Source organism: Myotis davidii, unplaced genomic scaffold (assembly GCF_000327345.1).
Source record: "Myotis davidii unplaced genomic scaffold, ASM32734v1 scaffold960, whole genome shotgun sequence".
Lineage (NCBI taxonomy): Eukaryota > Metazoa > Chordata > Mammalia > Chiroptera > Vespertilionidae > Myotis > Myotis davidii.
Window position 1 is genome coordinate 2371097 of NW_006293003.1, and position 8408 is coordinate 2379504.

General features: G+C 56.4%; 1 protein-coding gene across 1 annotated transcript in view; it reads left to right on the forward strand.

The window, feature by feature from the left end:
- Positions 1–6546: 6546 nt before the first annotated feature.
- Positions 6547–8408, forward strand: part of STK32B (serine/threonine kinase 32B) — a 113942-nt gene continuing 112080 nt past the window's right edge. The window contains exons 1-2 of the mRNA XM_015565788.1: positions 6547–6550; positions 7312–7367. The gene's annotated coding sequence lies outside the window, so the exon portion shown is untranslated. The remainder of the gene's footprint in view (positions 6551–7311; positions 7368–8408) is intronic.

Below are 8408 nucleotides of genomic sequence, written 5' to 3' on the forward strand. Positions count from 1 at the left end.
TGATCTTGTCTACTGTTTTCTTATTTCCAATTTCATTGATTTCCTCTCGTCCTTTTACTTTTCCTTGGATTGATTTTGCTCTTCTTTTTCTAGTGTCTTGAGGTAGCAACTTAGACTAGTGATCTGAGAAATTTCTTTTCTAATATAAGCATTTTAGTGCTATAAATTCCCCTCTAAGCAGTGCCTTAACTGCTTCCCACACATTTTGCTATATTATATTTTTCTTTTTGTTCAGTTCTCTATTTTTAAAAAATATATACTTTTATTGATTTCAGAGAGGAAGGAAGAGATAGAATATCAGTGATGAGAGAGAATCGCTGATTGGCTACCTCCTGTATGCCCCCTACTGGGGATCGAGCCTGCAACCCAGGCATGTACCCTTGACTGGAATTGAACCTGGGACCCTTCAGTCCACAGGCCAGTGCTCTACCCACTGAGCCACACCGGCTGGGCCAACCAAGCACATTTTCATGTGCATAGTGACCAGTTGGTACTCCTTTCATGAAGTCCTTTGCCAGTTATTTCTCAAGTTGGGGTGTCTCCCTTCTTACTGATTTCTGGATGTTTGATGTGTTTTGTTACTTGAATGTAGCCAACATAATGAGCTTGTGCTTTTTAATGGTGAGGCGCATTTTGTTTCTTGTTTTAAAATTCTTTGTGTCTAATGAGTTGCAAAGGTTTTTCTCGTGGGTAACCTTTAGAGATTTGCATTCTTACCTTTCATTGTTGATGGTCCATCCCTCTGGAGTTGATGGGCTAGATGGGGTTGGGAGGGGGACATTATTTATTTCCAGTTGACTCACTGCTGTCTGTTGAAGACTGTGGTAGCAGTTTGCTATCGCTGCATAACAAAAACCACCCAAAGCTCAGTCACTTAAAAACAACTTCCACTTATTTTGGTCACAATTGGACACGTCGGCAAATGGGATGGGGCTCGCTCAGGGCCATCAGCTTCTGAGGTGGCGGCGCCCTCTTCCACAGGGCTTGGCATGTTCGGGGAGGGCTGCTTGGGCCGGTTCCCATGCAGGTGGGGATCTGAGAGAGACGAGGGAGCATGTCACAGTGTGAGAGCTCTTTTGAGCCTCTGCATATGTCACGTTTACTGTCATCCCTGTGGCCAGAGCAAGGCCAGTGATCAACCCCACGCTCATTGTGGATGGGGACTGCCCGGTGTCATGGATACAGGGAGGCGTGGCCAGTGTTGGGGTCCATTCTGCAACAATTGACTCATACCCATCCTTTCCAATAGCACTGACTGTGGGTCACCCCGTCTCCAAGGCACCGACTGCGTATCTGTGAGCCTGGCCCCTCTCCCTGTCCTCAGTCCCAGGGTGGACGATCTGCGGCCTGAATTCCCCGACTTTGTAGCTTCAGATCTGGCACCTGGACTCCTGGGACTTTGTTATTCTCCTTCTTCAAGATCGAAGGGGGTCATTGGCTCCAGGAAGTAGGCTGCTCATCGTTCTACCTCCCAGAATCCCAAGTACAAATCATAAGGAAAAACCGGCAGGGTGGCTAAAACAGTAATTAGGAGAGAATCGTTCTGTTTAAGTCGGAAACACTCATTAGTTTTGAAGGATGGAAACGGTAAAAGGCAATTTATATGCAAACGCTCCCAATGTTCTTGCCGCACAAGGCTGCACCCTGTCATTAGCGGCAAAGACCTCCTTTCCCTCCGTCCTCGCTAATGGCCACGCTCTCGGGCTCCCGTGTCATACTGTCGCAGGCTGAAGCCACGGTGGTATCCAGAGCCTCCTCCGCGACAGAGCCATGCGCTTCATCATCCCACGGCCCGGGCTGCAGGACGGCGGGCTGTGCGGGCCAGAGGAAGCCCTGCAGGTGCCTCCTTTTCCTAGAGGTGGGGACGGGGCTGAGGCCAGACGAGAAGACACGTGCCCAGGGCTAGGCCTTCATTCACGCATTTACCTGTCAGGAATGAATTAAGTGTTCATGGAACAGCTACTTCACGGACGCACAGGGGAAACGCAGACGGGCAAGTGCCCTTGTTACAGATGGGCACGGAGCCAACGAGCAGACATGGAAGTGAGAGGAGGCGCCACAAGCTGGGAAGGATGGGTACAGGGTCCTGCGACAGAGTGAGGCGTGTGCACGGGCCTCCTCGAGGGGTTGTCTCCGTAGAAGCAGACCCTGAGACCAGGCCCACGTGCAAGTCGTTTGGGTAGGAGGTGACCCCGGGCTCCCCGGCAGGGAGGGGCGGCGAGACAGGGGAGGGGGCGGGGAGCGGGTGTTAGCGAGCAAGTTACCGCGTGGGCACCTGCGGACTTTGGGGAGCGTGCGGCAGGCGCCTCATCCACTCTGTGGTCAAGGGACTTGGGGTAGTGGTCCTCCCATGCCCATCCGTCATGGTGAGGGCTGCTCCAGGGCAGTTTCATTTCCGGGCATGTCCCACCCGGTGTGGGGGCAGAGTGGCAGGCGCCTCAGAGTCATCCACTCTGTGGTCGAGGGACTTGGGGTAGTGGTCCTCCCATGCCCTTCCGCCACGGTGAGGGCTGCTCCGGGGAAGTTTCAGTTCCGGGCATGTCCCACCCGGTGTGGGGGCAGAGTGAGTCCGGGCACCAGGGGAAGCCCCCGTGGAGAGGTGCGGGAGCCTGCCCCGTGTGCGGCAGGCAGAAGAGCGAGGGAGGTGGGCGGGCACCAGTCAGCGGGGGGATGCGTTAGGAGCACAGAGGAGCGGGGCCGCCAGGAGGGGTGGGTGAGTGGATGGATGCTGGCTAGAGACTTACTGTGAGGAGCTGCTCGGAGGCTGGGAGGTCCCCGACGTGCAGTCCCAGCGCCAGTGGTGTCAGTGCCGTCTGACAGCCAGAGGCTCAGACCCAAGAGGGGCTGGTATCCCAGCTCCAGTCTGACTCCCCCTCCCAGAAGGAAGAGCCCGCTCTGCTTCCAGAATACCTCATTGTTTCTACAGCGTGGACAGGTACCAGTGCACACACAGGTGTGATCACACAGGAGCACACAAAGGTATGATCATACAGGTGCACACACAGGTGTGATCATACAGGTGTACACACAGGTGTGATCACACAGGCGCACACAAAGGTATGATCATACAGGTGCACACACAGGTGTGATCATACAGGTGCACACACAGGTGTGATCACACAGGAGCATGGGTGTGATCACACAGGTGCACACATGGGTGTGATCACACAGGTGCACACACAGGTGTGATCACACAGGAGCATGGGTGTGATCACACAGGTGCACACACAGGTATGATCACACAGGTGCACACACAAGTGTGATCACACAGGAGCACCCACAGGTATGATCACACAGGTGCACACACAGGTGTGGTCATGCAGGTGCACGTACAGGTGTGATCACACAGGAGTGCACACAGGTGTGATCATACAGGTGTACACACAGGTGTGATCACACAGGCGCACACAAAGGTATGATCATACAGGTGCACACACAGGTGTGATCATACAGGTGCACACACAGGTGTGATCATACAGGTGCACACACAGGTGTGATCATACAGGTGCACACACAGGTGTGATCATACAGGTGCACACACAGGTGTGATCATACAGGTGCACACACAGGTGTGATCATACAGGTGCACACACAGGTGTGATCATACAGGTGCACACACAGGTGTAATACAGGTGCACACACAGGTGTCATCATACAGGTGCACACACAGGTGTGGTCATGCAGGTGCACACACAGGTGTGATCATGCAGGTGCACGCACAGGTGTGATCACACAGATGCTCCTTCATTCATCCCTGTGTCAGCCATCCTTTCCTGAACCTCTCCTCTGGGCCAGGTGCTTGTCCGGGGGTACCAGGTTGAATACTGTCCCCTCCAAATTCATGCTCACCCGGAACCGCAGAATTTGATCTCATTTGGAAGTAGGGCCTTGGCAGATGTATGAGTTAAGTGAGTCATACTGCGGCAGGGCCCTCATCTCATGACTGGTGTCCTTAGAAGAAGCGGAGAAAAGACAGAGACAGACGCAGAGGGAAGAGGCCACGTGATGACAGAGGCAGACCCTGGCCTGGTGCAGCCCAGGAACAGCAAGGACTCTGGCTGCAGCGGGAGCGGGAGTGGGAGGAGCCCGGGCAGAACCCTCCCGGAGCCTGTGGAGGAGACTGAGTTTCTGTTGCCGGTCCGTGGGGCTTTGCTCCCCGGCCCTAGGCAGTGGCCACGCTGGGCGAGAGGAGGCCCAGGCGTCTAAGCAGTCCTCACCGTCGAGGAATTGCTAGGGTCACACACGCCCTCAGACATGTGCAGCTGAGGAATGTTAGGGCCACACACGCTCTCAGCCCAGTGCAGCTGAGGAATGTTAGGGCCACACACGCTCTCAGCCCAGTGCAGCTGAGGAATGTTAGGGCCACACACGCTCTCAGCCCAGTGCAGCTGAGGAATGTTAGGGCCACACACGCTCTCAGCCCAGTGCAGCTGAGGAATGTTAGGGCCACACACGCTCTCAGCCCAGTGCAGCTGAGGAATGTTAGGGCCACACACGCTCTCAGCCCAGTGCAGCTGAGGAATGTTAGGGCCACACACGCTCTCAGCCCAGTGCAGCTGAGGAATGTTAGGGCCACACACGCTCTCAGCCCAGTGCAGCTGAGGAATGTTAGGGCCACACACGCTCTCAGCCCAGTGCAGCTGAGGAATGTTAGGGCCACACACGCCTTCAGACATGTGCAGCTGAGGAATGTTAGGGTTACACACGCCTTCTCAGACACATGCAGCTGAGGAATGTTAGGGCCACACACGCTCTCAGACACGTGCAGCTGAGGAATGTTAGGGCCACACACGCTCCCTCTCAGACACGTGTTCGATGCCCTCCTTCTCGCGGATGCCACCTTTCCCAGCATCCATGTCGGCTGCCGTGCTGGGGTCATCGCCAGTGTTCCCCTGTCTGCATGGGCCTGTGATTGCCGAATGCCAGAGGTTTCCTGTTTCTGCTGGTGAGCGCACAGAGTGAGAAAAGGCCCTTTGGGTTTTTATGAAGCACAAGCATCACCCTGAAAACAGAGCAGTTTGTGACGAGGCTGGAAGGAGGGGCTGTGGCCCTGCTCGGCACCCACCGGATGCCTGCTCTGTGCTGGGGACACACAAGAGGTCCGTGCGGAGCCGTGGCCCGGGCCAGCCCGAGCGGACCCTGCCCGGCGCCGGAGGGCGTCTCCAGCTGAACTTCGGCTGTGGATGTGGGCGTGGTGACCCCTGAACTGTGGGGGAGGCTGTGTGCAGGGGCCGGGCTGGGCCTGTGAGCAGGATGCCGTGGGGCTGTCGGGGCAGCTGTTATCCAAGAAAAACATGTCTCGTCTCCCCCCGTTGCAGGTGGGAGTGGGGTTCTTGGGGTGCTGCTGGAATGAGCATTTGCGGAGGCCCCACGGGAGGATGAGACAGGGTAGAAAGCTTTATTTGCATGGAATCGCACCCTGGCTTTCCCAGCCCCATCTCCCCGAGTCCGTCATAGAAGAAGTGTAGGGGGTTGCAGTAGAGCTGGAAGCCAAGCCAGTGTCCAGCATTTCCTTGGGAGCCGGGACCAGTCCAGCATCAGCTCGTTCCAGCCCAGTGTACATCGTGTGGGGTCGGCATGGCCATGGCCACGCAGGACAATGCCAGGGAGCCCAGTGAGAGCCAGGAGCCACCTGTGCCAAAGGAAGCCAAGAGGGTAGGAGAGTGAGCGTTTTGTTTAGGGCAGTGGTCGGCAAACTGCGGCTCGCGAGCCACATGCAGCTCTTTGGCCCCTTGAGTGTGGCTCTTCCACAAAAGACCGACTTCTGCGCATGGGCCACGATGTTTCAATCGCACTGCACGTGCGCACCCGCACATGGTATTTTGTGGAAGAGCCACACTCAAGGGGCCACGCCCATTCTGGCCCATCATCTCTGTCCCCAGGAGTGATTGACAGGCCGTGTCTTCCCTGTGTGGTGCCCTCCCCCAGGGTGTGGCAGGGGGCATGCCTGTGACCCCTGGCCTTCCCCTTGCTCCTCTCCTGCTGTGAGTAACCAGTGGATGACAGCGCTATCACCGCTGCTAGCCTTCAGCTGGGGCCAATGCATACACGCGGCTCCCGCGTGCAGGCTCTCCCCGGGGAGTGGCCACCGCAGCCCTGCGTGCCTGGGAGTCTGTGGCCTTCGCGTAAGTGTCTCGCCTGGCGAGGGAGGAAGTCCCCTCCCTAGATGGGTCCCGGGGACCAGACGGATTATCTGTCTGTTTATTGTATTTTTCTGTGACAGTTGACGTTCTGTATTCTGTTAGTTTCGGGTGCCTGCCATAGTGATTATACAGGGGCAGTGGACCCTCCTGCAGAAGGATTGGTTGTGGGGTTGGGAGAGAGGGGTCACGGGGGAGCTCTGGGCTTGGAGCCTGTGAGGTCAGATGAACGCTGAACCACGCATCCTGGGTCCTGCCCTGGGCCTGGGGAGGGTGGGGTGGCTGGAAGCCACCAGGAGGCGCTGTGAGGTGGGCAGGGATCCGTGGGCACAGCCTGGGGGCCAGAGAAGCCTCCGAGAGCCGTGGCCGTCGGTGGGGGTGGGAGCCGCTGTGCCCGTGAGAAGAGGAAGGTTTAGGGTGCCGGCTGGATGGGCTCCAGTGGGTGGGGGTTGGGAGGAGGAGGCTGTGGGTGCAACAGGAGTGGGAAGTGAGAGGGTGCCCTGCCATGGACGCCAGGCAGGACCTTCAGAAAGGAGCGCGAGGCCAAGGGGAAGGCAGACAGGCGTCTGTGGGGTTTAGGGGTGTGGCCACGTGTGGCTGCGCTGTAGGGACACGGCTAGGAGCCAGACTGAGCGAGGCGCTGGACGGAGCGAGAAGAGGACCCCCTCGGGAACACCAGACAGGGTCATGCCAGGAGGAGAGTGTGGGCGCAACATCCTCACCTTCCAGTCGCCCCACGGCTGGGCCTGAGGCTGGCATCCACGTAGGAGGGGGCCAGGACTTGGTCATGGCAGTTGGGGGTTCAGAGCTTCTAGGCAGAAGACAGGACTAGCTAGGCTGAGTGCCAGGTAGACGAGGTGGGGAAAGGCCCCCTGGCGAAGGGCCAGCAGCACATAGAAGAACTCGGTAATGCGAGTGTCAAGTTCTCTGCCAGCCCTTCCCCTCCACACCCACTGGGGAGGCGCTCGCGGCCGAATGGATGCGTCGGGGGCGGGACGGGATATGCCGAGAAGTGTCTGTTCGGGTGGGTGCTGCCGTGCGGAGGTCGTGCAGTGGGAACTAGAAGCCGTTGGAGTGCATGGTCAGGTATGTAGGTAAGAACGTTCGAGAACGAATCCGAGGTTTGGCCAGCCTGACTTGTTCTTTTTTTCTCCCCCTTTTTCTTTTGCAGTCAACTTTGACCATTTTCAGATCCTGCGGGCCATTGGCAAAGGGAGTTTTGGAAAGGTAAGAAGGATGGTTCTCACAGAATTTCATCTGCAGAGTGCCCGAGCCCCTCCCACCCATTGGGCTCGTGCGTGGACGCCTGGCTTTCTGTGGGTCGCTGAGCCCTGCTGGATGGAAAGATTTGGGCCTGCCTCGTTCGAAATGTGAAAGGAAGTCAGAATGGTTTCCTCTGGAGCCGCTGTAATTTCATCCTGAAAATTAACTTCCCCGCGGCGCCCCGCGTTAGGTGAATCACAGTGGTAATGATTTCAAGATCCCCGATGCTGCTGTCCTCTCTGGGGTCTAAGTAAGGAGAGTGGAAAAACCCACAGACGTACGAGGTGGCCCACATCGGCTCCTTCCTGCCCACAGGCATTTTATTTTATTTTACTTTATTTTGTTAATCCTCACCCGAGGATACTTTTCCATTGGTTTTTAGAGAGTGGAAGAGAGAGGGAAACACAGAGAGAAACATTGATGTGAGAGAAACACATGATTGGTTGCCTCCTGCACACGCCCAGACCAGGGCCCGGGCTGGGAGGAGCCTGCAACCAAGGTACGTGCTGTTGACAAGAATCGAACCCAGGACCCTTTAGTCCGCAGGCCGTCGCTCTATCCATTGAGCTGAACTGGCAACACACGCATGTTATTAAAAGAATCATTTGGAAAGAATACTTCTCATGGGCTCTACCCTCCCGATCAAATTGCCAGCGTGCAGTGTGCTGTGCTGACTGGGTGCAGGGGTGGACAGCAGACCTCTGAGACTGTTCGTCTTGCTGGACTAACCCTTATGCCCCTTCGGTAGTGACTTCCCATGTCTCCCTCCCTCGCTCAGGCCCTGGCAAATGCAGTTCCCCTCTTCGGTTCTGTGACTCTGACTGGTTTGCACACCGCACTGACCTGTAATCCTGCAGTGTTTGTCTTTCTGTGACCGGCTCATCTCACTTAGGGTGACTTCCTCAAGATGCATCCATGTGGTAGCATCCTGCAGACTTGCTTGCTTTCCTTAAAAAATAAAAAAAAAATTGCCCTAGCTGCCTTGCTCAGTGGCTAGAGCAGGGG